Genomic DNA, 27894 nt, shown 5'->3' on the forward strand with positions numbered 1-27894 from the left:
AAATGGAAGAACATAAGATATACAGGGGGGTGAATAAATAAGACCAGGTGTAAATATGACTGATATGAGATGATGGGTTGGCTGTATCTCAGTGTTGGATGGTAAAATCTATAAAGCGCTTTACAACAGACAGCTCTTCAATATGTCAACTCCAGTTTCAATAGGAAATACACAATTACTGGAAATAAGACTCTTTCTGAAGGCCTTTATCAGCTCGGCACGATCAATGAAAGAATAGCATTAAAAATCAGTGTGTTGTGTGAACCGGAATGACTTCATTATCGTGATGTATTTCTAGCTGGAACTGTATACAGTAGTTTTATTCAAACTATTTTTAAACTCATGTTTGAAAAGGAGATGTTACGGCTGTTTCCACTTCGCCATGACTTTATATTCTATACACTGATTACTTCTGTTCAGTGACAAGACTTTTGTCTAAGCAAAGTCAGACCTTACTGTCCTAATTACATCATTAATAATAAAGACATGATCATATTTTATTTTGGTAAAAAAAAGTGTAATCTAGAGGCCTTTGCCTTTCATTTAAAGAGCCCATATTATGGGTTTTTGAAAATTCCCCTCCATGTAGTGTGTAACACAGCTCTAAGTGAAGTGAAGTATCCAGCTAAGGCTTAAATCTGTAAGAGTACAGTGTTTAAAACGGTTGATTCATCTATAAAAGAGTCGACTCATAGTGCTTCAAACGAGTCGCCTTAATACAGAGTCATTAGGTGTTTCGCCATGACGTACTAACGAAACCAAGTTATTCACGTGCACGCGCAAACCCGGGAGATTTCAAACCTGAGGCCCCGCCCTCTGACGCAGAAACCCAGACACACACACACACACCCACAAACACACACACACAAACATGCCGTTTGATTGAAGTCACACTGCAGATGGATATTATCGAGTCTCTACCCAAAGATGAAACCTCAGCATAAAAACCAAGCAGTTGGAAACTACTGGAAACTTCTGCAAACTACATGCTACAAAGAATACTTCATCAGCGTTTGTTAAAGGAAGGATCAGTAAAGAGTAACTTACTGATGGACGTCAGGATGGGTTTCTTCCTCCATTTCTCAAGTGTAAGTACGTGCGATTAAAGTTGTTGCCTCGTTTACTCTTTACTTTTTGCTCACTCAATAAAATAGTTAGTCATCTGTATTTTCAAGTCCATCGACTGTATTTACATTGACCCACTGGCAGCTAAAATCCACGCCTACACTATCGAGCGTGCACGAACTCTGATTACTTTTATATTGCTGATTAGCTGTTTGGCATTTCACTCTGACTGAAGGCAGTCGACCAATCGCAACAGGCTGTCATTGGTCCAATCAGCGCAGATTAGCTTCGCACTAAGGACGGGTTTGGGAACAAATGAATCACTGGACGATTCATACGGGAGTCGCTGGAATAATCAGGTAAAAATAAATGCAGATTATAAGACCATGAAAGTGTTTTTTGACCTTGCATGCATATTAGACTGTTGTTAGAGACCCGTACAACCAAGATATGACCCTATTTCATGTATAATATGGGCTCTTTAAGAAACCTCTGATACTGAATGAGTAGTCAAATTCTTATTTGTTGTTCCTAAAACTTGAATAGACGACAATAATTTTGTCAGGTGGTGTATTTACTAACATTAACAAACAATTACTTGTGCATGGCTGATAATATGTTTATTCATTTAATATTTTTCCTAAGGCGATTTAAATCGAAATACACAATGACACTCTATTAAACATATCTACAATGATAAGGAATATGGTTACTTACTGAGTTATTAACGCACAGAAATACCACACAAAGAAAGGACAGACTTGTTTAAGGTAAGCTCTGTTATAGTGCACTGAACAAGTCTGAATAAGAAGACCCACGCATGCGCAAGGCAGGCAGTTCTGTACAATTATGTAATCTATCAGCCTAATTTTGCATTCGGATCGATAACAATAACACAAAAAATACCATTTATAGGCTGATATCAATATGGCTCCAATATTTTGTGCATCCCTAGTAAAAACTAAACCTATTATCAATAAGCAAAGAACGAAAACGAACTGAGTGGATTACATTGGGTCTTTCATAGAAAACATCTAATTTGATATCAGTAATTCATTTCAGAAGGGGGATTTGGGGTGTACTAAAAGTTGTAATACAGGCTTATTGTGGATACGTACTCGCTTATGTATTTTTGGAGAGTGCAAATTATGTAGTCAGAGGTACATCAGGCTGCATTTATTCTTTAAAACGAATGCTACGGGATGGTATGACAGCTTCTGTTTCTTTTCGTGCAAGCAGCTGACCGCTTACCTCCATATGGACCGATGTTACCAGTTTGACCTTGTACGCCGGCAGACTTGGGAAGAGTAAGGGAGTTTACTGCGACAACGGGGTTTGAGTCTGGCGAAGAACAGCTCCAGAAAGCAGGTAAAACAATAGCCCAAAAATAAAATAAACAAGTGAAAACAAGATCTGAAAACATAAAAATCAGGCTGCCGCAAGGGCTTTCATTTTGTGGATTGCTTTTTAAAACTGTCGGTTGGGTTTAGGGAAGGGGGTGGGTCAGTTGGACGGTCAGTTATTCAGTCGACAGTGGCCTCTGGTGGATTTACACGAGAACAGCAGGCCCGAATGTGACTTACAGGAGACATTTGAGATCTGAAAGAGCGTACACAGCGGCCTCTGGTGGATTCATGAAAACAAAAACTACAAAAAATGTACCTCTGAGACATATTTCTCACTCTCCAGAAATGTACACAGGGGTAGGTATCCACAATGAGCCTGGGTTGAAAAGTTACACTGCAAGTATTCGGTGTGTGTTATATAAAAAACTCTAACATGGATCTTTGGTCTGGTAAACATCAGTTCCATCTTTCCTATATATATATATATATATATATATATATATATATATATATATATATATATATATATATATATATATATAACATTATGTTTTTTCAGCAGATAGTGTCCAGTCCAGACAAGGTCAAGACTTTGACAAATGACCTCAATTACACCCACATCTCCCAGAAGACCAAAACTAACACCGGCGAAGCTCCAGAAAGCCTGTCCTGCCCATCAGTTAATCTCCAACACACAGACCGAAGCACTGACAGCACCAGATCACACAAGCTCACTCTAGTTCCCTAGTTTCCCCAATGTTGTCTATACGCCGGCTTTGAAGAAGCGACCGAGTCAGCGGAGGTAAACAAGCGAGCACGGAGGATGTTTTCTGCGGTAGTTTTATCAAATCAAATCCTTCTGCTGCTGAAAGACGCTACAGAGTGAGCGGCTCCTGGGACGAGAGCGTAGAAACTGCCAAACACCAGCCAGCTCTGAAATGTGATTACTTCTGGAGGAAATAGGTGCAGAACAAATGCGAGCACTTTCGGCGGGAAGAGTAGAAAATGTACTTGTGGGCTTTCTAGCACCTGAGATGTAGGGAAACAAAAGTCAGAGGCAGTATTACTGATTAGGAGCTGATCTGAGGTTGTTGGACACATCCACAGATAGCAGACGGACAAGCTTATGACAAAGAATCTGACAGCAAGAAAGGGAGATGGATGACTTTCATCCAAAACACACACAGACTTGTACAACAAGGATGGAGACAGGCTTGTATCATAAATGAGATATACAGTTGAGGACAAAATTGTTAACCCTCCTGTGAAATGTTTTTTCTTTTTTAAAGATTTCTTAAGTGATATCTTCAACACGGGCTCACAGTGAAAATGTGCCCCTGTATACATTTCTGGAGAGCGCGAATTGTGTAGCCAGAGCTATGCATGGCTGCATTTTATCTTTAAAACGAACACTACGGAGGCGGTATGATGCCACTTTCGGATTATGTTTCTTTTCACGCTACCAGCTGACCCCTTACCTCCGTGTAGATGGCTTTTCCACTGTTACCAGTTTGCCCAGTGGCTCGCAGTGTACATTGCCAGACTTGAGACACAGGAGTTTGTGTGTTTAGGGGGAAGGTGGTGGATGGGTCAATCTGAGCTTTTGAAAACACTATTGGTTGGGTTTAGGGAAGGGGTGATTGGGCCAATTGGTGCTTTTGAAAACAATGTCGGTTGGGTTTAGGGAAGAGGTGATTGGGTTAATCTGTGCTTTTGAAAACACTATTGGTTGGGTTTAGAGAAAGGGGTGGGCAGGTCAATCTGTGCTTTTGAAAACACTATTGGTAGGGTTTAGAAAAGGGGAAATTGGGTCTATCTGTGCTTTTGAAAACACTATTGGTTGGGTTTAGGGAAGGGGTGATTGGGTCAATTGGTGCTTTTGAAAACACTGTCGGTTGGGTTTAGGGAAGAGGGGGATTGGGTCAATTGGTGCTTTTGAAAACACTGTCGGTTGGGTTTAGGGAAGAGGGGGATTGGGTCAATCTGTGCTTTTGAAAACACTATTGGTTGGGTTTAGGGAAGGGGCTGGGCAGATCAATCTGTGCTGTTGAAAACACTATTGGTTGGGTTTAGGGAAGGGGGTGGGGAGATCAATCTGTGCTTTTGAAAACACTATTGGTTGGGTTTAGGGAAGGAGTGATCGGGTCAATCAGTGCTTTTGAAAACACTATTGGTTAGGTTAAGGGATTGGTTGGGTTTAGGGAAGGTGGTGGATGGGTCAACCGGTGCTTTGAAAACCCTTTTAGTTGGGTTTAGGGAAGGTGGTGGATGGGTTGATCTGTGCTTCAGAAAACACTGTCGGTTGGGTTTAGGGAAAAAGGTGATTGGGTCGATCTGTGTTTTTGAAAACACTGTCGAGGGGGTTTAGGGAAAAGGGTGATTGGGTTAATCTGTGCTTTTGAAAACACTGTCGGTTGGGTTTAAGTAAGAGGGTGATTGGGTCAATCTGTGCTTTTGAAAACTATTGGTTGGGTTTAGGGAAGGAGATGCTCGGACCAATCAGAGCTTTTGAAAACACTGTCGGTTGGGTTTAGGGGAAGAGGTGGGTGGAGTAGATTGTTTGGTCGGTCAGTCAGTCAATTAGTCAGTCGACAGTGGCCTCTATTGGATTTACGTTAGAACAGCAGGCATGAATGGCACTCACAAGAGAAATCTGAGATCTCAAAAAGCGCACACGGCGGCCTCTGGTGGATTAGTGAAAACAAAAACTGCAAAAACACATACCTCCTGGGACATATTTCGCGCTCTCTAAAAATGTACACAGGGGTACGTAATCAGATTAATACTGTAATATAATAATACTAATAATAATAATAAAATATAATAATAATCAGTGTATTATACAACACCATTCCAGACAATACAACACTTCAAACTATTAAAAATGTTCATAAAAGTCAATTTTTCAAACTTTTTTTTTCCAAGGTTAAAAGTTGTTGGAAGAAAGATCAAGATCTCATGATGATCTTCACCAACCTTGACTGATTTCTGCGAGAATCTTGGGTCCGTGAGGGTTCCAATAGGTCTTCTGCAGTATTTGTGTTGATTGGGATGCAGTTCAATGGAAAAATTGACCTTCTGATACTTTTCCAAATGATCAACTAGAAGTCAAGGTATTATTTGTTGCTCTTACAACTGGGATCAATGACAAGACTTTTGTCAGGAAGTGTAGTGTAAATTTGGGTAACACTTTAGGTCATAATTTACAGTATTAACAAACCATTAACTCACTCTACTAGCTTTATAAACTACTAATTAGCTGTTTATTAATAGTAAGTAAGGTAGAAGTTGGGTTTAGGCCTTGGGTAGGATTAGGAATGCAGAATAAGATCATACTTTATAGCTACTAATGAACAGTTAAAATCTTAATAATAGGCAGGTAATAAGCCAAAAGTTAATAGCATGAACTGTGAGCTAATCAAAAGTTTTACCCTTTGTTCATTTGAAGAGTACACTTAATATAAAACCTATTTAAATAAAGTCCTCCAAAGTAAAAGCTATTTGTTAAGCCTTTCTTAAATGTAATTTTCCCTATGCTGAGGTGAAACCACAACAAAGTCACCCCAAATAGTTATTTCCAAATACAAGATTTCTGAAAAAACCCTCTATCTTAATACATATTTTTCACCTCAATATCATGAAGCCCTATGATCCTCGCACACCTCTCATACCTACAGGACGGACCCCGACCGGCTTCCAGAGATGCTCTCATATTACAGGGGCTCTTTGTGGATGGCAGAGTCAAATCGTTTCCATGGCGATACATGCAGCAAGAACCAATTGCCTCCACTTCAAAGGCTGAAGCACTTAAAAGAGCCGGAGCCAGAGAGAGAGAGAGAGAGAGCGAGAGAGAACACCTTATCTGCTCTCCTGATGGCAAAACCCTTTACCAGGCATTACTTTCACGGAAGAAACGCCCAGCTCATCAGCCCAAACACAAAGCCCATGCAGACTTTGCCGCTTGCTGACAGGATACACACTTTCTGTCCGCAATACCATTGTAGGCGAGTTAAACTCTGGTCATCGTGATACCACGCTACAACTACTACAAGTCAAACTCTGGTAAAAAAGGCTCACGGCCAGAAAAAATACCTTATGGAAATATGGCAGCACATCATAAGTGCACAGTTAATACACAAATACACTTCATTGTACGTGTACACATATACAACACCTGTATATTCTATAACTGCAGGTTATAATAACTTTACTGTTCAGATGTGACATAGTGGCTCAGTAGTTGGCACTGTCTTCTCACAGCAAGAAGGTCCCTGGTTTGAGTCCCAGCTGGGTTAGTTGGCATTTCTCTGTGGAGTTTGCATGTTCTCCCCGTGTTGGCGAGGGTTTCCTCTGGGTGCTCTGGTTTCCCCCCACAACCCAAACATAAGCATTATAGGGGAATTGGGTAAGCTAAATTGGCCGTAGTGTATGAGTGTGACTGGATGCTTCCCAGTACTGGGTTGCAGCTGGAACCCAGCTATTGCAGCTAGTTTGCCAGTAACTTAATGTAAAATCAGTTACAGCAAAAATACTCTACTTACATTTACAGCACCATTTATCTTGCTGTACATGTATTTACAGTATTGTATATCTTTACTGTAAAATATACAGTAATTGTCACAATGCAACTTTAACACAGTAACATATTACAGTTCATATTACAGTTAAATACTGTTTAATTTACAAAAAAGTTATTAGTAACTAATAAAGTTATGCACTGTAAAAAAATGTTTCTGCCATTTAATTAAAACATAATATTTTGAGTTATGTTAACTTATCTGGATGAAATGTTTTGACAACTTATGCATCAAAGTTTGATGACTGAATTTATTATACTTATTAAAAAATAGGGTAACACTTTATAATAACCGCACACTATGAATCATTTATTAAGCATTAGCAAATAGTGAATTCGTTATCTGTTAAACATTAACTCTACATTAATAAACGTTAGTAAGCAGTTTATAAATGCAGCTACAAATGCTCCATTCTTTACTTACAAACATATTTAAAATGTGCTTAATAATTGTACTTTCATACTTTGTTAATTTTGTTATTATTTTTTTTTACTAAATTAAGTATCGCATTATTTACAAACCATTGGTATTTAAGAGTAGTTGAGGGTTTTTAGGATGATTCAGAATGAGTTAGTAAATGATTAATAAAATCAAACTACATTCTCGACTAAAAAGCCCCAAACGTACATTATGTTGTCCAACATCTTTTGAGACCCTCTGTGTTTGATTTTCTTTTTTATACACACAATTATGTCGGTGAACTGTTGTATAAACGCATTATCACACTCATAGCAATGCGATATGGTTGTATATAGTACAATGCACGACTCCCACCAGTGCCAATATATACAACCCGGGCTCATTGTGGAAACGTAGCCCCGCGGACGTTTCTGCGGACCGCGATTTACGTCCCGGGAGGTACGTATTCGAGCGTTTTTTTCTTTTCGCGGATCCGCGAGAGGCCGCTGTGCGCACTTTTTCGCGTCTCGGGCGGGCGCCTCTCGGTAGCGCGCGGCGTGCGCGTCCGCGCCGTTCTCTCGCGAAAAAAAAAAAGCAAAAGCCCTCGTCTTCGATTTTGACCGCGTTTTCGGATCCCGCCGCGTTCTCGCCCTTATTTTTTGGATTCCGTTTTTCGTCTTACCTGGTTTCCGGAACCTGCTGTTCCCCGGACTCAATGCCGGTCGTCGTCCACCGCGGCCAGCTCCGGCTCCTCCTCCGGGGCCTCCGCTCCGCCGACGCAACGCTGTGAGCTAAGCGGTCAAACTGATTGCATCGGGAAAGCCCTCCACTTGGAGGCGAGCTGTCAGCCGGCGAGCGCGAAGAGGAGGGGCGGAGTGGCGCCACACCGCCCCGCAGCGTTCGCTCGAAAAAAACCAAACGCAGCCTTTACGTACCTCCGGCCACGTAAATCGCGGCCTCCAGAAACGTCCGCGGGGCTACGTTTCCAGAATGAGCTTGGGTTGGATATATAGCCATATTGCACTGCTACGAGTGCGATCTTGCTCATATGTCAAGTTGTCATAAAAACTGACATTATTGCATTAAAAATGTCATAAATGAGCTTAATGACAGTTGCTATAAGCTTGCATAAAATCTCATTCACATTCATGACATGTCATGTCATGATTATAAAAGTTTAATGACAGCTTTATAAACAGTAAAGTGTTGCCTGCTTGCATTACTTACTGTATAAACCATGACTCTGTCTGAATAATTGTGGGAAAAGACACACTGAGCAAAAATAAAGAGACAGAAATAAGGAAAAGTGCAAAATGGGCTCGAACATGCAGCCAAATCCATCAGAATTATAACTCAATTTCCTGTTTAATAACTTGCTGAAACTGATAACAAAAAGGAGGCTTTTTCATAAAGAGAAGGGCCAGTGAATCAATACCCATATAAAAGCGTGGTTAGTGTCTCCTCTGCAGACAGACGCGCTATATTTCACCGACCCTCCTCGCTCGGCATGCCTGCGGCGGGCCGTCCAGCAGTGATAAAGGGGTCTCCAAATCTCATTTTTAATGTCCTTCTCCAGCATGAAGGGCAACTGACCAGACAAAAGGGCCGCGCTGTTGCATTCAGCATGAGAATAACGAGAAACGGAAATGTCGTCTGATACGGGAGAGTGCGCGGATCTGAAGAACGAGAAAGTCGGAAATTAAAATTCAAGCCCGATGCTCTCCATTAGAGATAACAACAATCTACTCCTTCTTCAAATGGACTAAATTATGATTTAATATACAAGATTGTGCTCTAATGGACTAAATTATGATTCAATAGAATCCCCCTCCACCGTTGCTGCCAGTTACATCTCGCCGTCACTCCACTTGAGATGAATATAGTTCAGTGATCAACTTGCTTTTTCTAGAAGAGAACCATCATTTCTGACTGACAAGCCAAGCGACTAATCACATCATGTGCTTAATGCACAACCCACTCGTACGCAGAGAGAACATGCAAACTCCACACAGAAACGCCAACTGAGCCAAGCCAAGGTTCGAACCAGCGACCCAGGGACCTTCTTGCTGTGAGGCGACAGCTGCGCCACTGCTTTACCTTCTTCGCATATACAGCAGGGACTATAAGTATTGAACACGTCACCAATTTTCTAAAGGTGCCATAACAACCAAAGTAATCCATATATGCAAGGAAAACAAATCTAATTATTTTACAAATGGAGTTAAGCATAATAAAATGACGCAGGGAAACGTATTGAACACATGAAGAAAGGGAGGTGTAGTTTGGCAGTGAAAGCCCAGACAGCAGCTGAAATCTCTCTGCCCTTCCTCAGTGTAAACGAACATCAGCTGCTTCAGTCCAACATCTACATTAGCAGGAGGATGAAGATGAAACCAGGGTGGACATTTCAGCAGGACAATGATTCAAAACACAGCCGAGGAAACTCTCAAATTCTTTCAGAGAAAGAAAATAAAGGTGTAGAGTGGCCCTGACCTAAATCCAATAGAAAATACCAAATAAAAACGTAGTTTTGATAGACGAGACCCACAGAACCGTTAAGATTTTTACACTCTGTAAAAGTCTTTAAAAAAATCACACCTTAGCAATGCATGTGACTTCATTCTCCATATTAGAGGCGTCTTTACGCTGACATCACTAATAAAGCCTTTAATATAAAGTATTAAACATTTTTCAGTAGTTCAACACGTTTCTCCTTGTGTCATACCATTGTTATTACACCGAACACATTTTTCAGTTTTTTTTATTGTATTTATGTTTTTCTGTTTGTATTGTTTGGGTTTCTTACTAAAATCTGCTTCAATTCAATGTCAACAGCTCCTTTAGAAATAATATTCCCGGCAAAAAACATGACGTGTTCGACACTTATTTTCCCCGCTGTATATAAAGGTCCATGGTGGCTTGTTCAAAAGCAACAAATGCCATTTTTCATTTTTCATTTGATTTGCTATTTGGCTGCTTTGCAAATGTTTTACCGATATTTCATTTTTGCTCAAGTTTATTGAGCATCTTTGAATGGAAACACAGCCGGCAACAATAGCATCTGGACTTACATTTGCATTTTGCGAAACAGTTCTTCACATATAGGGCTCTATTTTGACGATCCATACGCAAAGTGCAAAGGGCAGAGCTCAAAAGCAATTAGGGCTTGTCCAAATCCACTTTTGCTAATTTAAGGATGGAAAAATCCATCTAAAAAGTCTCAAATGGTTGAGTTTATTTTCTTAATGAGTTATAGGTGTGTTTTGAGAATAAACCAATCAGAGTCTCATCTCCCATTCCCTTTAAGAGCCAGCTGCCATTTAGTGCATTTGCTATTTACATGACGGACTTTGTAAGTGGAAAAACGAAGTGCTTGACTTGCAAGAAAACAGTTAAACAGAGCATCTGCAGCGCGTAAATGAGAGACAAGGCCTCTCATTATCTACTTTCACTTTCGCTCTCGTGGATAGGGAAACCTTGTAAGCACAGACATCAATTAGCCTATAAATAGTTAATTTCGTTTGTTAAGCTCAAAGATTTGTTTCAAAACTATTTCTAAATTCAGTTCTAATTTCCAGCAAACGAATAAATAAACAATAATAACAGTGTGTTCAAAAACCTGAGTTATATCCTAAAACACATGCCATGCCCCATATGGTCTAAAACCTGACAGGTGGACAAATCTAAGCTTGTTTTTAATAAAACAAATATAAATATGGATATAATAAATAATACTGCTAATAATAATAACATTATACAAAAGCAAATAATTATGAATAAATTGAAAAAGCCTCCCGAGATGAAGAAGGCATGAAAGTTTGTTTTTTATATTTATGTAAGCTAGAAAATAATATCTTTTGTAATATTTTAATCCTTTATTTTTATATCATATATATATTCCTATTACATCCTATATATACCCTTATTATTTTAATTATTTTTCATTTGTAAAGATATTTGCGTATTGCTGTACACCCTGTCTGTATTAAGCAGTGTGTAAGCGAGGCGCACAACTAACGCGCTCTGCTCTGGACAATAGACCGGCTTTGATCTGACCTTCTATTTAAGTTCCTCAAAATAGCAACGCGCCAGCAATGCGCCTCAATACGCCTATGGGCACACATATGAGCGCAAATGCATTTGCTATTTAAAAAGCGTGGCGCAAAACGTCAAATCGACTGTTGCGCCAAGTTGAAACTATTAAACAACTGTTACGTTGCGACTTGCGCCGCATTGCGCCGGGTGTATGATAGAACCCACAGACTGCAAACTTCTGCAGTCTCAAACACAATTACAGTTTTTGAAGGTCAGTGCAGATGTTGTTTGCAGGCAGGCAATATACTGGCATTAGGCAAATCTATTACAAATCCGTGTAGGTTTGTGTAAAAGACAGCACTGGAAATATATGTAATGCGTTTCAGGCAGTTCACTTCTTTTGTTTGCGCACTTTGACCTTTTACAAGCTTCATTACACGCTGCAGGAAAAGTGACGTGAAAAATCAGAATACAGGGACTTTAATTGCTGATCAATCTTTATTCAGCCAGTCTCACTGCACTTATGATATTCTTTCTCTCTGAGGCGCTGCGATGTGACACGGGTTGTTTTCTCAGTCGGTGTGAGGGTGAACACACACACAAACACACACCCGCACACACCTTCTCAGCTCCCCTGCCGGGTGGAATCTGCCTCCCAGACAGATTGTGCTTCAATCTGGCCTCTGATGAAGGAAGTAAAACTGTTTTGTCTTTTTTTTTCCCCACTCCTCGCCCAAATTTCCAACCCACTAATTATCTGCTAATTATCTCTTTGATTAAGGAGAGAGCGAGTGTGTGTAAATGTGACAGTCGCAGTGATGAGGATTAATGGAGCTGTTGTTCCTGAGACTGATGTAACTCTGACGCCACTGTGAATTTACACTTTAGATGTTCGGATTAAAGATAATTAATGGAATAAAAGGACAGAATCTAATTAGTTCATCTTCTCAAACATATGAAATTTCCTACAATTTCATCTTCTTGCTTCAGCTGCACTACAATATTGTGCATACTGTGATTATAGTACTGGACCTTTTATTTGGTTTCTTTGCCATTCCAGATGACTTTATTAATCAGTGATTTGAGTCATGTCAGAGATGTATGGATGCAGTCCTCCAAGCTCATGATGGAGTCAGACACAATTTTCATTCTGTCTCCACTGCAGCAGGACTTTATATTCTATACTGGACATTATTTCTGTTCAGTAATGAGACTTTTACTTAAGCAAAGTCAGACCTTACTGTCCTAATTAAATCTTTCAAAATCAAGGCATGATCATATTTTATTTTGGTAAAATAAGTGTAATCTAGAGGCCTTAGAAAAGAACTAGAAAACTAGATGTGAAGTTATTATTTGTAGTTCCTAAAACTTCAAATATTAAGACGTTATTTATACTCCTGGCAAATTCTAACTAGGTTTTTTTTTTTTTTTTTGATTGGAAATGACACAGGCTGTTCCCGAAATATAATAGGACGATGTATAAGAAGCATCACTGTGGAGAAAATACACATTTCTCAGCTTTTATTTACATTTGAACCAAAAGTGGTGTGTCCAAAATTATTCACAACCTTTGCAGTCTGTCATAGCCTATGGGAAAAAGTGTATACCATTCCAAGGAGTCCAAGCAGTTCTGAAGCATCTTAATTACTCGGATTCATTGGAAATAGCTGTTTAAATCAACTCAACAGGTGAAAAACAGAAACCCTCAGACAGTCATGGTTAAACAAAAGAGCTCAATGAGGATCTGCGGCTGCACATTGTGGCTGCTCACAAGGCAGGACAAGAGCTATGAGCAGTACAACAGAGCAATGACATTTTCACAGTATGTCTGATAATATTTTTTCTTCTGAAGAAAGCTTTGTTTGTTTAATTTCGGCTAGAATAAAAGCAGTTATTAATATTTTAAACATAGTTTTAAGGCCAATATTATTAGCTTTTTTTTTTCGATAGTCTACAGAACAAAGCAGTGTTATAATGACTTACCTAATTACCCTAACTTTACCCTAATTAACCTAGTTAAGCCTTTAAATGTCACTTTAAGCTGTATAGAAGTGTCTTAAAAAATATCTAAAAAATATTATTTACTGTACTCATGGCAAAGATAAAATAAATCAGTTATTAGAAATGAGTTATTAAAACTATTATGTTGAAAAAAATCTCCTCTCTGTTAAACAAAAATTGGGGAAAAAATAAACAGCGGGGCTAATAATTCTGACTTCAACTGTATATATATATATATATATATATATATATATATATATATATATATATATATATATATATATATATATATATATATATATATATATATATATATATATATATATATGATGTTTAACCGAGCAAGGGATTTTTCACAGTATTTTCTATAATGTTTTTTCTTCTGGAGAAAGTCTTATTTGTTTTATTTTGGCCAGAATAAAAGCAGTTTTTAATAAAAACCAAAAAATTTTTAAGGTCAATATTATTAGTGTTTTTAAGCAATATTTGTTTTCGATAGTCTACAGAACAAACACTTTTATACAATAATTTGCCTAATTACCCTAACCTGCCTAATCAACCCCGTATAGCCTTTAAATGTCACTTTAAGCTGAATACTAGTGTCTTGAAGAATATCTAGTCAAATAATATGTGCTGTCATCATGGCAAATGCATGGAAATGTGTTGAAAAAAATCCTCTTTCCAATCAACAGAAATTGGGGAAAAATATACAGGAGGGCTAATAATTTTATTCAGCAAAGGTGCACTGAAATAATCCCAAGTTACAATGAATACATTAGTAATGTTAAGCTGAAAATAAGCTGATTTCAATTAAATGATGACATGTTCAACTTTCCAATAATCCTGTAAAAAATATATTATGATTTCCAAAAAAAAAATAAATAAAAAAATTAGCCACACAAATGCTTCAATATTGATATATATATTTTTCCTAAGCACCAAATCAACATATTAAAATGATTTCTGAAGGATTACGAAGCTGTAATTATGAAGAAAATGAATGTTGACAGTCACAGAAATAAATAACATTTTTTTGAATATATTAAAAATCATTATTTTTTGCAACCTCAGTAAGCATGAGTGTGTGTACACAGCATTAAAAAATCATGTTTGAACAGTTTAATTTAAGTATCAGCCCTCATGTATATTTCCTGCCAATTTCTGTTGAACAGAAAGGAGATTTTTTTCAGCACATTTCTACATATAATAATTTAATTAACACATTTTTAATAACTGATTTATTTTATCCTCTTTCAGAGGAACTAGGAAATTAGAGAGTCGTTTTCATGTTAGCTGAGTAGCTGTGTATAATCAAAGTGAGATAAATGAAAAAAATTACGCGATTTCCTTCAAGTTAAACATGAGCACACATTGCTTTGCCTCTCATAAACACAACCAAGCCTTAAAATGATATTCTGGACACCCCCCCCCCCTACTTCCCTTTGAAAGCTAAACTAGGTGCAAGTTAAGGTAATTAGGCAAGTCATTGTATAACAATGGTTTGTTAATCAAAAAAATAAATAAATACTGCTTAAAAGGGAAGACTGCTTTTGGGAAATATATATATATATAAAAATACAAATCAAAGGAAGGCGAATCATTTTGACTTCATCTCTATGTATGAAAAACATTAAATATCATTATATCTGGTCTTCATTTAGTTAAAAATATGCCTTTAAACAATAGAAGAAGAAAATAAGGCTAACTCGATATTTATGCAAATACGTCATTAGTAGGCTGAACGTTATCATCGCTCGTGATTCAAATACTGCAGTTCATACTCCAAAGGTTACAGTTTCTGATTAGTTTTGTATCAAAGTCCAGCAATTTAATAAAACCATCTGAAATTATTCTTGAAATTAGGCTCTCAAATGTTCACATGAATACATTAGCAGGAGCGTTTCAGCATAATGTGGCGGTTTTCAGCAAACTCTACATTAGACTATCAGGTTTTCAGTGTCAGCCACAAGCCAAACGTCAACAGCTCTAGTATTAGCTGGCCCATAATGCCCTGCTGTCAGTGAGTCAGCTTGGTTTTTTGTCAGTAATTGGGCCTTGAGTTTCTGTTTTAGAGACTGTGCTAAAAACCCTATTGTCACTCTTTCACATTAAATGCTGAAACAGTTTCCAGTGTGTCCTGATAAGTTCGGCAATCTCAACATATCTGCTATAAAGCAAGCCTAACAGCACTGACTGCGATGAAGTTGTTCATTCTGAAGACTCTATTTTAACCTTAACAGTCTTGCGTAATTGTAATGTGATACTGCAGTGCTGGGAGGCCGACATATTATCATTAGTCTCACTTTTTTTTTTTTCTCAGAAAACTGCAGTCTCGTTACTCATGCATGTGTGTGTGTGTGTTTGTCAGCAAACAGTTGCCCTGAAAACCTTTTCAACACTTGAACCACATCATAACATGCCATTGCATTATATGAGAGATGGCCAAACTAGGGCCTGCGGGCCAAAGTTGGCCCATGGTAATCTTTGATTTGGCCCACCATCCCAAACGAGAGTACTCACAGTCTAACAGGTTACTGGGTCATGTTTAGCATCTTGAAAGTTACAAGTGCGAGCATTCATGCTTCTGAATACTACGTAAAGACTCATAATATATGAACATGCTCCAACAGAAACATTGAAATTCCAACTTCAGACTTGACTAAAGTAAATAAACACTGCTTGAAGGTAGACGTCCAACTGTGTCAATTCTAAACTCCATGATGTCAATCAAACATGGAGGCGCCCAGAGAGAAACATACATAGATAATGATCAACTAAACTACCCAACATTCAAACATTTAAATGATAATAAACCTGTTCATCACTTGCAGCAGCTGGTGTGTATGTGTGTGTGTGTGCGTGTGTTAAACTCTAAATTATCATCTCTGTTGAGAATCATACACCTGCTGAACAAATGCTAGTTGCATTGCATCATTTGTTTGCTGGGAGATTTTGTTGGCACCTGTGATGCTAACAGCAGTTTTGTTTACTTTTGTTAACACCACAGAAACAGCAGTCAGTGAAATTCTGTTATGATCTTCATAAAGATATTAGAAATGGATTTGACTCTTGAAATGGATACTAAAACTTAAAATGTCAGAGGCGTCCTTTAAATCAAGTTCAAATAACGTTACAGGAGAAGAATGTGGAAATCGGCTAACAATAGTTTTGTCTTCCTAATTATTATTTCAGACCCATAAAAAGAATTTCTGCTAGATAACAGTGTGTCAGCAAACAAAAGCACACATTTATCTAAAAAATACAAGTTGTCCTCATTGCAGCCAGCAGCTTGATGATGTAGCTATGTAGCAGACCTTGTACCGCCCACTAAGGTAGTTTCCATGCTACTGCGACGGCTGGGTTTATGGTAGGGGGAGGTGTAGGCAATGTCAACTACGTAGCCGACCTTGTACCGCCCACTTAGGTAGTTTTCATTCTTCTGTGACGGTTGTGTTTAGGCTAGGGGGAGGTGTAGGCTATCGTCAACTATGTAGTGGACCTTGTACTGCCCACTACGATAGCGCCCGTGCTACTGTGACGGTTGGGTTTAGGGTCGGAGGAGGTGTAGGCGATCGTTAACTACGTAGAGGACCTTGTACCGCCCACTAAGGTAGTTTCCATGCTACTGTGGTGGTTGGGTTTTGGTTAGGGTGAGGTGTAGGCAAACGTCAAGTACGTAGTAGACCTTGTACCGCCCACTAAGGTAGGTTACCCATGCTACTGCGACGGCTGGGTTTATGGTAGGGGGAGGTGTAGGCAATGTCAACTACGTAGCCGACTTTGTACCGCCCACTAAGGTAGTTTCCATTCTTCTGTGACGGTTGTGTTTAGGCTAGGGGGAGGTGTAGGCTATCGTCATCTATGTAGTGGACCTTGTACTGCCCACTACGATAGCGCCGGTGCTACTGTGACGGTTGAGTTTAGGGTAGGAGGAGGTGTAGGCGATCGTTAACTACGTAGAGGACCTTGTACCGCCCACTAAGGTAGTTTCCATGCTACTGTGGTGGTTGGGTTTTGGTTAGGGGGAGGTGTAGGCAAACGTCAAGTACGTAGTGGACCTTGTACCGCCCACTAAGGTAGGTTACCCATGCTACTGCGACGGCTGGGTTTATGGTAGGGGGAGGTGTAGGCAATGTCAACTACGTAGCCGACCTTGTACCACCCACTAAGGTAGTTTCCATTCTTCTGTGACGGTTGTGTTTAGGCTAGGGGGAGGTGTAGGCTATCGTCAACTATGTAGTGGACCTTGTACTGCCCACTACGATAGCGCCCGTGCTACTGTGACGGTTGGGTTTAGGGTGGGAGGAGGTGTAGGCGATCGTTAACTACGTAGAGGACCTTGTACCGCCCACTAAGGTAGTTTCCATGCTACTGTGGTGGTTGGGTTTTGGTTAGGGTGAGGTGTAGGCAAACGTCAAGTACGTAGTAGACCTTGTACCGCCCACTAAGGTAGGTTACCCATGCTACTGCGACGGCTGGGTTTATGGTAGGGGGAGGTGTAGGCAATATCAACTACATAGCCGACCTTGTACCGCCCACTAAGGTAGTTTCCATTCTTCTGTGACGGTTGTGTTTAGGCTAGGGGGAGGTGTAGGTGATCGTCAACTATGTAGTGGACCTTGTACCGCCCACTAAGGTAGCGCCCATGCTACTGTGGCAGTTGGGTTTAGGGTATGGGGAGGTGTAGGAGATCGTCAACTACGTAGTGGAGCTTGTACCGCCCACTAAGGTAGGTTACCCATGCTACTTTGACAGCTGGGTTTATGCTAGAGGGAGGTGTAGGAAATGTCAACTACATAGCCGACCTTGTACCGCCCACTAAGGTAGTTTCCATTGTTCTGTTATGGTTGTGTTTAGGCTAGGGGGAGGTGTAGGCGATCGTCAACTATGTAGTGGACCTTGTATTACTCACTAAGGTAGTTTCCATGCTACTGTGGCGGTTTGGATAAGGGTAGGAGGAGGTGTAGGCAAACATCAAGTACGTAGCGGACCTTGTACCGCCCATTAAGGTAACGCCCATGCTACTGAGACGGTTGGGTTAAAGGTAGGGGGAGGTGTAGGCGATCGTCAACTACGTAGCGGACCTTGTACCACCCATGCTACTTTGATAGTTTGGTTTAAGATAGGGGGAGGTGTAGCCGATTGTCAACTATGTAGCAGATTTTGTATCGCCCACTAAGATAGCGCCCATGCTACAGCGGCAGTTGGGTTTAGGGTAGGGGGAGGCGCCTGATCATCAACTATGTTGTGGACCTGGTCAACTATGTCATCAAGCTGCGGCCCGCAGCAAGGACTGTCTCGAATAATCAGTGATCCTTCAGATCCTGTCAGAAAGTATAGTTTACTGCTGAACAACTCATTTTATCATGTTAAAATAACAGAAGTATCTAACATCGGTACTTCAATCTCCTCCCGGAGCTCCGACAGTCTGCTTAGAGAAGCTGTCAATCACAACTGTCAATCATGATGACACACCCCGTTTTTATAGCATTAAATTACTGGCTAAAAACATACTGCTTTATTTGAACCTATATCAGCTTAATAACCAACGCATCAATTGACCCAAACCATCTTTCAGGAAATGTTATTACAGCTGTAAATAATTGTTTTATTTGAGCTCAAGTTTTGTTGGTTAACATAGGGAAGACGGGCTTTGTGAAGTTTATTTATAAACAAATTTTGAGAGGATCACATGCTTATGACTGTTCACAGCTGTTCCAACTTTAGCTAATGACTAGTTATCCTATCAGACGATCCTTAACTCACTATAAATGACCAGACTTTTCTCATCTCAATATGTTCGCCCCCCCCCCACCCAACCCTACTTTCCCTCCTTTCAAACACGGTGGCCAGTGATTTGCGCTGTTGCCTGAATGCAAGAATGCCTCTGGTTTAATTCCATTCAAAACCAGGCGACATTTCTGTGCTGAGTTTTGCTCGTTCTCCCCGTGCTCTGGTGGGTTTTCCCCGGGTTCTCCAGTTTCCTCCCACAGTTCAAAAACAAGCACCCTAAACAATTAAGCCAAAATATTTTAGCCAAACTCTGAGTACACCTTCTCAGCATCCATATCTGACACTTAGCTACAATACGCAGAAGAGGAAGTCATCGAGATCTACCTGAGCTCAAACTCCCCTCTCGCCTTGCAACGGGAGGGAGCCCAGGGCTTGAGGATCTTATAAGCTCAGGGCTCTCTCTCAGGACAGCACGCCAAACAAGCTTTATTATCAATCATCAGCTAAGTGTGAACTCTTGAAATGACTTGTACATCAGCCGGCCCCCAGGGGGCGATCTAACAGCTGGAAGCGTCACTCAAAAGGAGGCGTGCGACACACTTGGTCCAAACCGTTTACAAAAGTTGATTTTTATCATAAGTGCCTTAAAAATTGACTAATGCAAACATTAAAAAGCTATAATTTGTAGTAATCTGTGCTGAGGTATAGTAGTGTGAGATGCAGGACTGCCAGACTCAAGAACTCTTTCTTCCCATCAGCTATCAGACTTCTAAACAGATAACCAACGCACATAACAGTCTCTTTTTCTGCTCAGTACAACACTACATTCTCCATCCCATTTTGCACTATTTTATTTTATTTTTTTGCACATAAGCCAATTGCACTAGGCACTTTTTGCATAAGCACAATTAAAAAAAAAAACACTGTACATTGTTTACATCTGTTTCATTACTCAAATCAGGTTTATATATTGTTTACTTTCATACACTGAAAAAAATTATTCGAAGATGATTCCTTGGATTTACTCAATTTCTTTACGTTAAGAGGTTGTAAACAATTTATTTAGGCTGAATTTAAACAAACAAATTAAGTTGAACATTACTAAACTTAATTTGTTTGTTTAAATTCAACACAAACAAATTGTTTGCAACAGTTCTGCATGCAACACTTTTTTCAGTGTAGATATTCATATACTTACATTTTATAATCATACTTCAGTCACTTCTGTGTATATATATGTGTATTTATGTGTATGTTGTGTATGATGTGTGTATGACTTCACTGTGGACGGCAAGGTAAGAATCTCATTGTACAGGGAGACGTGTTTCCTTACTGTGCACATGACAATAAACAGTTGAATTGAATTGAAATATTATCACTAAAGGAAAGAACTGCTGCAAAAAACAACAAACAAACAACCCCCCCCCCGCCACCACCACAATATGTTAAACGTATATAAACCAACCATTTGTAGATCTTTAAATGAGTCACAATGCAGAATATTAGCATGTGTTAGACTCATGTTACTGTATCACAAAGTCATCTCCATGTCTGTGTGAAGCCAGCGTGAGATGTACAGTATGACTGGCTGTTAGTCAGTGTGCCACAGTATTATAAAGAGGGCTTCTCTTTCATTCATCTTTCGCTGGCATGGATTTCAGGGAAGTCAGAGTCTTTTTCATTGTATTCTATTATTCAACGGGTGGGTTTTGCCCCTCAAAACCCTACTCACTTTATCACATTATACATAAAACACAAAGAACAAGCACCCAGTGCCACAGAGGCCAGGCTTTGAGCTTGACGAGTTCAAAGCCCGTGGACCTACAGAGCTGTGCGTGTGTGTGTGTGTGTGTGTGTGTGTATAACCTAGAGAAAGAGCGCTGAACGCAGAGCCAGCGCAACCGAACTCATTTGTCTGAAGCCAGAGTTTAATATTCAGAGGCGAACTGTAACCTTTGCCTTCAGCCAACAGGGGCGTACCTGAGCACAGCTGCAATTCACCGGTTTGTTTGTATCAAAGCCTTGCAGTGCACTGCGGAAACATATGCAGTCAATATTCAAAAAGCTGAAGATCTTTCCTTTCTGACAGCCAGCCCTACTGAGAGAGAGAGAGAGAGAGAGGGGGAATCGTTGCTGAAGAAAGATATGACTAATTTCAACAATTCAGCAATTTTCCACTTCATCCACTCCCGAGACACTTCCAGTAGGAAATCGGCACTTTTCTGTCAGGTCTTACAGAGCTTTCCCGAATACTAAACCACAAACAAAACTGGAGGGTGAAACACGTATACCATGCAGTCGCTTTATTGTTTACTCTGGTACTTTTTGCAATGGCAGACATGAAAAGGAAGTTCATTCAAGTGTGCTACTTCAACAACAACAACGAAAAAACGAAAGAGAAAGAGAAAGCATTTTTTCAGTCTATTATTATGTGCTTTTAAAGGTTCAGGACACCCCAGAGAACTTATTTTTTTTATATTAACAGATTTGTGTGTGTTGAGCATCAGTTAAGACAATGTTAGCACCTGTCAGCTTTAATTGTGGGGAAAACTGGATAATTTTGAGCTTTTGTCAGCTAATTTTTAGCTTACGGTTTTAAAGTGATTTTTGGGGCGGGATCAAAATCGGCGACGTAGCGCAGTACTGCAAGTGCAATGATGACGCGTCGGTTTCTCATTATTATTCATAGCGGAGTTTTCTTATCCTATGAGAAGAGCCGGCTGCTTAATTATTCATGAGACCTGCCAGTGTCAAGCCTGAGCTGAGAGACACGGAAACCACGGCACAGTATTGAGCCGTTCATGAAGGCTCGTATGCCCACGGGGTTTGTTGCATGTTTTCCCCCGCGATCTTGTCAGGGCCGATCATACAGCAAAGCTGTGTGTGTGCAGCTAGCATTTTTTTTCGGGAGAGCAGCACGAGAATTAGAGAATGGCGGACGCTGTCTTTTATCAGGAGTTCATTTACATTCAGACACATCACCGTGCTGCTGTGTTTGCCTAAATCCTACAGATTACCAGCAGGGTTAATGGTTAAAATAGACAGGTCAGGAGACCTGCTGCACTGAGTCTGCTGGATACGGGGATTGAGGGAGAAGTCCTCATTTGTTGTGTTTACATGAACACACTTATCTTTATAATGATATAAATTGTGGTTGTCTGTATATGAAATTACAAATAACAAATGTAGCAGGGCATTAAATCACTGTTCATTTCTTTGCATTTTAACTTTGTAAACTATAAACTCATGCGTCTCCTCTTTGTGTCTCATTTTGTGAGCTGACTGACAAAAACAGTTGTTCGCTCACGTTCTCCCCTGCTGGCCACGCCCACTCCTGCCCGATGCTTGCGGAGCTCCACGCCCATTAATCATGCATCTTTTGAAAAAATTCTGAAGTAGACTTTAACCGAAAGTGGGGGGTGTCATGGCCCTTTAAGAAATACACTACAGTACAGTATATACGCTCTGTGGCCACTTTATTAGGTACACCTGTCCAACTGCTCATTCATTTCTAATGTATAAATCAGCCAATTTTCTAATCTGCCAATCACATGGCAGCAAATCAATGCATTTAGGCATGTAGACATTGTCAAGACGATCTGCTGCCATTCAAACCGAGCGTCAGAATGGGGAAGAAAGGTGATTTAAGTGACCTTGAAAGATTGTTGGTGCCAGACTGGCCGGTCTGAGTATTTCAGAAAGTACCATTAGAACCAATTGAGCATGGTGTCAACGTCACAGCCTACCTGAGTATTGTTGCTGACCATGTCCATCCCTTTACGACCACAGTGTCCCCATCTTCTGATGGCTAGTTCCAGCAGGATAAGGTGTGAATCATCTCAGACTGGTTTCTTGAACATTATTTTTGTCTAAGCAAAGTCAGACCTTGCTGTCCTAATTAAAGAATTCAAAACCAATGCATAATCATATTTTATTTTGCTAAAATAAGCGTCATCTAGAGCCTATGGCCTTTCATATAAGCCACTTCTGATACCACATAATCAACTAGAAGTCAACATTAGTTGTTCGTAAAACTTGGAGAGGCAACAAGACTTTAGTCAAGTAGTGTACAATTTAACATCCCTTCTTCATCCAATAAGTAATGGCTTTATTGTTTATTTATTTTTCCCACATCATTCCCACTCTCTTTCCAGAACACCTTGAAGCAGCACAGACCTTTACAGAGATCCACAAACTCGCAGACAGAGATAAAAACCCCAACAGGCCTATAAATTTACACCGGATCACGCCATGTGTGCAGGAATACTGATGTACCGCAGTCAGAGCTCCAGGATTATACATCTAAAGAGGAGAGCAGTCTACCATAGATTATTTATACGCCAAAGACATCAATGCTTATGTGAATACTAATAAAGGCCAGGAAGCTAGATTTCCACGATAATCTCCGCGCTCAATGCATCATCCCGCTGAGGCATTCATCAGTTATACAATATTACGAAATATACACATCCTTAAAGGATCATCAGTTGATCCCAAACCCCGCAATAGCATGTATGATGCCTGATCCATCTAAAAAACGTTACATTCATAATAAATCTCATACATGCACATCACAGTTCACATTTACAAAATCTATTTCATCAATTTAAAACACAATTTGCAAATTTAAAAATCATAAATATTTCCCCAAATTAATTGGATATGTGCATTTATGAATCGTGTTTTGAATTTACAAATTGTGTTTTGCATATTTACAAATTGTTTTTTTCGCATTTACAAATTGTGTTTTGAATTTATAGTGTTGTTTGGATTTACGAATTATGTTTTGTGTATTTATAAATTGTGTTTTGAATTTACGAATTGTGTTTTGCATATTTACAAATTGTGTTTTGTGTATTTATGAATTGTGTTTTGAATATTAACAAATTGTGTTTTTTGCATTTACAAATTATGTTTTGTGTATTTATAAATTGTGTTTTGAATTTACGAATTGTGTTTTGCATATTTACAAACAGTTTTTTGCATTTACGAATTGTGTTATGAATTTACAAATTATGTTTTGCGTATTTATGAATTGTGTTTTGAATCCACGAAACAAATTTGTGTAATCACAAATTGTGTTTTGAATTAATAAAAAGTATTTGCGTATTAACGAATTGTGTTTTGAATTTACGAAATGTATTTGTGTATTCACGAATTTTGTTTCGAATTAACAAATTGTGTTTTGCATATTTACAAACTGGATTTTTGTAGTTAGGAATTGTGCTTTGAATTGATGAATTTGTTTTTTTTTTGTATTTACGAACTGTGTTATGAATTAACTAATTGTTTTGTGTATTTATGAATTGTGTTTTGAATTCACAAAATGAATTTGTGTATTCGCGAATTGTCTTGAATTTCCGAATTGTGTTTTGAATGTTTACAAATTGGATTTTTGTAGTTACGAATTGTGTTTTGAATTTACGAATTGTGTTTTGAATTTACGAATTGTGTTTTGCGTATTTACGAATTGTGTTTTTTTGTATTTATGAACTGTGTTATAAATTTACGAATTATGTTTTGTTTATTTATGAATTTTGTTTTTGAATTTACAAGATGGATTTGTGTATTCAGGAATTGTGTTTTGAATTTACGAATGGGTTTTTCATATTTACAAATTGTGTTTTGTGTATTTACAAATTGTGTTATGAATTTACGAATTGTGTTTTGAATTTACGAATTGTGTTTTGAATTTACAAATTGGATTTTTGTAGATACGAATTGTGTTTTAAATTTCTAAAATGTATTTGCGTATTTATGAATTGTGTTTTAAATTGCTAAATTGTGTTTTGCATATTTACAAGTTGTGTTTTGTGTATTTACGGATTGTGTTTATTGTATTTTTGTATTGTGTTTTAAGTTTACAAGTTAGATTTGCGTATTTAGAAATAATGTTTGAATTTGCAAGTTGTGTTATATGTATATATATATCAGTTGTTTTTTAAATTCACAAATTGGATTTGTGTATTTATGAATTGTGTTTTGAATTTATGAATTGGATTTGCGCATTTATAAATTGTGTCTAAAATAAGCAAATTGGGGTTTTAATTTACAAATTGCGTTTTGAATTTACGAATTGACTTTTGCAAATGTGAATTGTGTATTTGTTCATGTTTTATTTTTGAGACTGATCTTGCTCCATAGCATGAGCCAAAGTGATCCGAGTGGCTTGGCAGAGAAGTTTCAGTCGTCTTTTTTTTTCTTTCTCTGCGAGTTGACTCTCTGCCTGGTGTTAGGAGTGGCTGCAGGCAGTCTGTGGTATTTAAGGATATTTTTCTGAGCTGATAAAATGTCAAGGTTGCCTTCAACAGGTGTTGCAGAAATTCCACCTTATCTAGCGCCGCACCAGCCATCGGCGGCTGAGCCCAGTTAACATGCAACTCTGCTCATATCACTGTCTGATAAGTGTGCCCACACAGAGACATGCAGCCAACCCTTCACTGACTCACATTTACTCAAATTGGGAAATGCTACCTCTGTATGCGTGTCTGTGAGAGAGTTTCTTTAGAAGTGGGATGATCAGATTTTTCAACTCTGAAAATCGGGACCTTCAGGTGCAGTGGAGGGCATCCCTGTGAGTTTTTCGCAGGAGGTTTCCATCCTCTAATGCCTGAAATAATGACAGGAATAATAATACATGAAGATGTAGAAGGTTTAATTTGACCAAAAATGAGGGAAAGTTTTGTATTGTTAGGACCAACTCGACTTGTGGGTTTAAATTTAATGAAAAAAATTGAATGGCTATATAGGCTGGTGGTTTTCAAAGTGGGGGCCGGGACCCCCTGAGGGATCGCGAAACAATGAAAGGGGGTAGCCTGGTGATTTCCAAAAATCTATTTATTTTTATTAAACCATAAGAATTGCCATATTTTATCGATAACTTACTAAAGAGAAAAAAAAAAATAGTCGTTTACAGTTACTATAACTATTTAGTTCTTATAGTAGCTTATAGTTACTAGTTCTATTGGATTGCATCCCCTGGGGTAATTACATTGTATTAAAGACACAGCAGATTGATTTTATAACACCAGGTTAAACTTTCTGACACGTTTACAGCATTGACATACATAAAAAAAATTAAACGATAAATAGACTTGGGTCTATTGGTGTGTGTGTGCGCCATTGCATGCAAGGTTTCTGTATTTATAACCACCTCAGAGGATATTTGGGGTCGGGGGTTAAAAAGTTTGGGAACCTCTGATCTAGACAACAGATAGATAGCTAATATTACTTCTATACATAGTCTAAATGTTAACAATATAGCATGATGTTCGTAAACAGGCGTTTTATTGGATGTTATGAGCTGCCTTAAAGGGATAGTTCACCAAAAATGAAAACTCTGCAATTATTTACTCACCATTCATTAGTTTAAGCTTCTTCCTTCTGTTGGACACAAAAGAAGGTATTTTGAAAAATGCTAAGAGCAGCCAGCATTCTTCAAAATATCTTCTTTTGTGTTCACCTCAAGGTTGAACGTGTTGTGTGTTCAGAGATGCTCTACTGCAGACCTCTGTTGTAACGAGTGGATTTAAGTTGCTGTTGCCTTTCTATCTTGTTGCCTCTGGCATCAACAAGACATTTGCGCCCACAGATCTGCCGCTCACAGTATATTTCCACTTTTCGGAACATTCTCTGTAAACCCTAGAGATGGTTGTGCGTGAAAATCCCAGTAGATCAACAATTTCTGAAATACTCAGACCAGCCCATTGGACACCAACAACCATGCCACTTTCAAAGTCACTTAAATCCCCTCTCTTCCCCATTCTGATGCTCGCTTTGAACTGCAGCAAACCATCTTGAGCATGTCTACATGCCTAAATGCATTGAATTGCAGCAACGGGATTGGCTGATTAGAAATTCTCGTTAACTAGCAGCTGGACAGGTGTACCTAATAAAGTGGCCGGAGAATGTAATATATAGCATGAGGGTAAATTTAAGACTCTAATCTTCTGCTGTTCTTTTCATCCTATTTGCATGAAATCTGTCGTGTTCTTAATGCTAAGGATTCAGGGATCTCGCGTCCAGCTCTGCGTGACTAAATGTTAAGTGGAGATTGCGTGGCTTCGGGGTCGGCTTGTAATATGGTATTATGTTGAAGCTCGTTTCAAAAGAAGGTTGGAGGTGCGCAGGCTGCTGCTGAAAATTTCAGGGTGAAGCTTCTGGAGCTCGCACAATTGTGTTTATCAGAGGCAGACGATCATTTCTTCTGGTTTTGTGGACGCGGCTGCCTCTTTCATCTGTGCCTTTTGGACATGCGTGTTCTGACTGGACTGTTGAAAGTTGTTTAAAAGTGGAAATGGCATTTGAGGCTGATGTCTGACCTTTCTACACAATCTCCAGGCTGCAGCCACACACACATAACACACACTCACGCGCACACACACACACACACACACACACATACACACACACACACACACACACACACACACACACATACATTTGCAAACACACACAATAATAATGACCACAAAAAACATGCTGTTACAATATTAACACACACTCACGCACACACTCAAGCGCACACACGCGCGCACACACACACACACACACACACACACACACACACACACACACACACACACACACACACACACTTGCAAACAGACACAATGAGAAATAACCACATAAAACATGCTGTCACAATATTAACACACACTCACGCGCACACACACACACACACACACACACACACACATACACACACACACACACACACACACACACACACACACACA

General features: G+C 39.2%; 2 protein-coding genes and 2 long non-coding RNA genes across 9 annotated transcripts in view; 1 reads left to right on the forward strand and 3 right to left on the reverse strand.

Moving 5' to 3' along the window:
- arfgef3 (ARFGEF family member 3) overlaps nt 1–27894 on the forward strand; it is a 973876-nt gene that overhangs the window by 931891 nt on the left and 14091 nt on the right. The gene's annotated exons all lie outside the window — the stretch shown is intronic.
- Nucleotides 1–27894, reverse strand: part of prkn (parkin RBR E3 ubiquitin protein ligase) — a 175107-nt gene that overhangs the window by 39398 nt on the left and 107815 nt on the right.
- LOC147840967 (uncharacterized) lies at nt 15739–19992 on the reverse strand. The gene is made up of 3 exons (XR_015505701.1): nt 17583–19992; nt 17123–17301; nt 15739–17028 (listed from the first exon to the last, which is right to left on the reverse strand). It is a non-coding gene; the product is annotated as an uncharacterized LOC147840967 (long non-coding RNA).
- Nucleotides 24398–26810, reverse strand: LOC147834091 (uncharacterized). Its single transcript, XR_015505678.1, has 3 exons — nt 26619–26810; nt 26514–26539; nt 24398–25766 (listed from the first exon to the last, which is right to left on the reverse strand). It is a non-coding gene; the product is annotated as an uncharacterized LOC147834091 (long non-coding RNA).

The sequence above is a fragment of the Danio rerio genome, chromosome 13, assembly GCF_052040795.2.
Source record: "Danio rerio strain M-AB ecotype USA chromosome 13, GRCz13ab, whole genome shotgun sequence".
Classification (NCBI taxonomy): domain Eukaryota; kingdom Metazoa; phylum Chordata; class Actinopteri; order Cypriniformes; family Danionidae; genus Danio; species Danio rerio.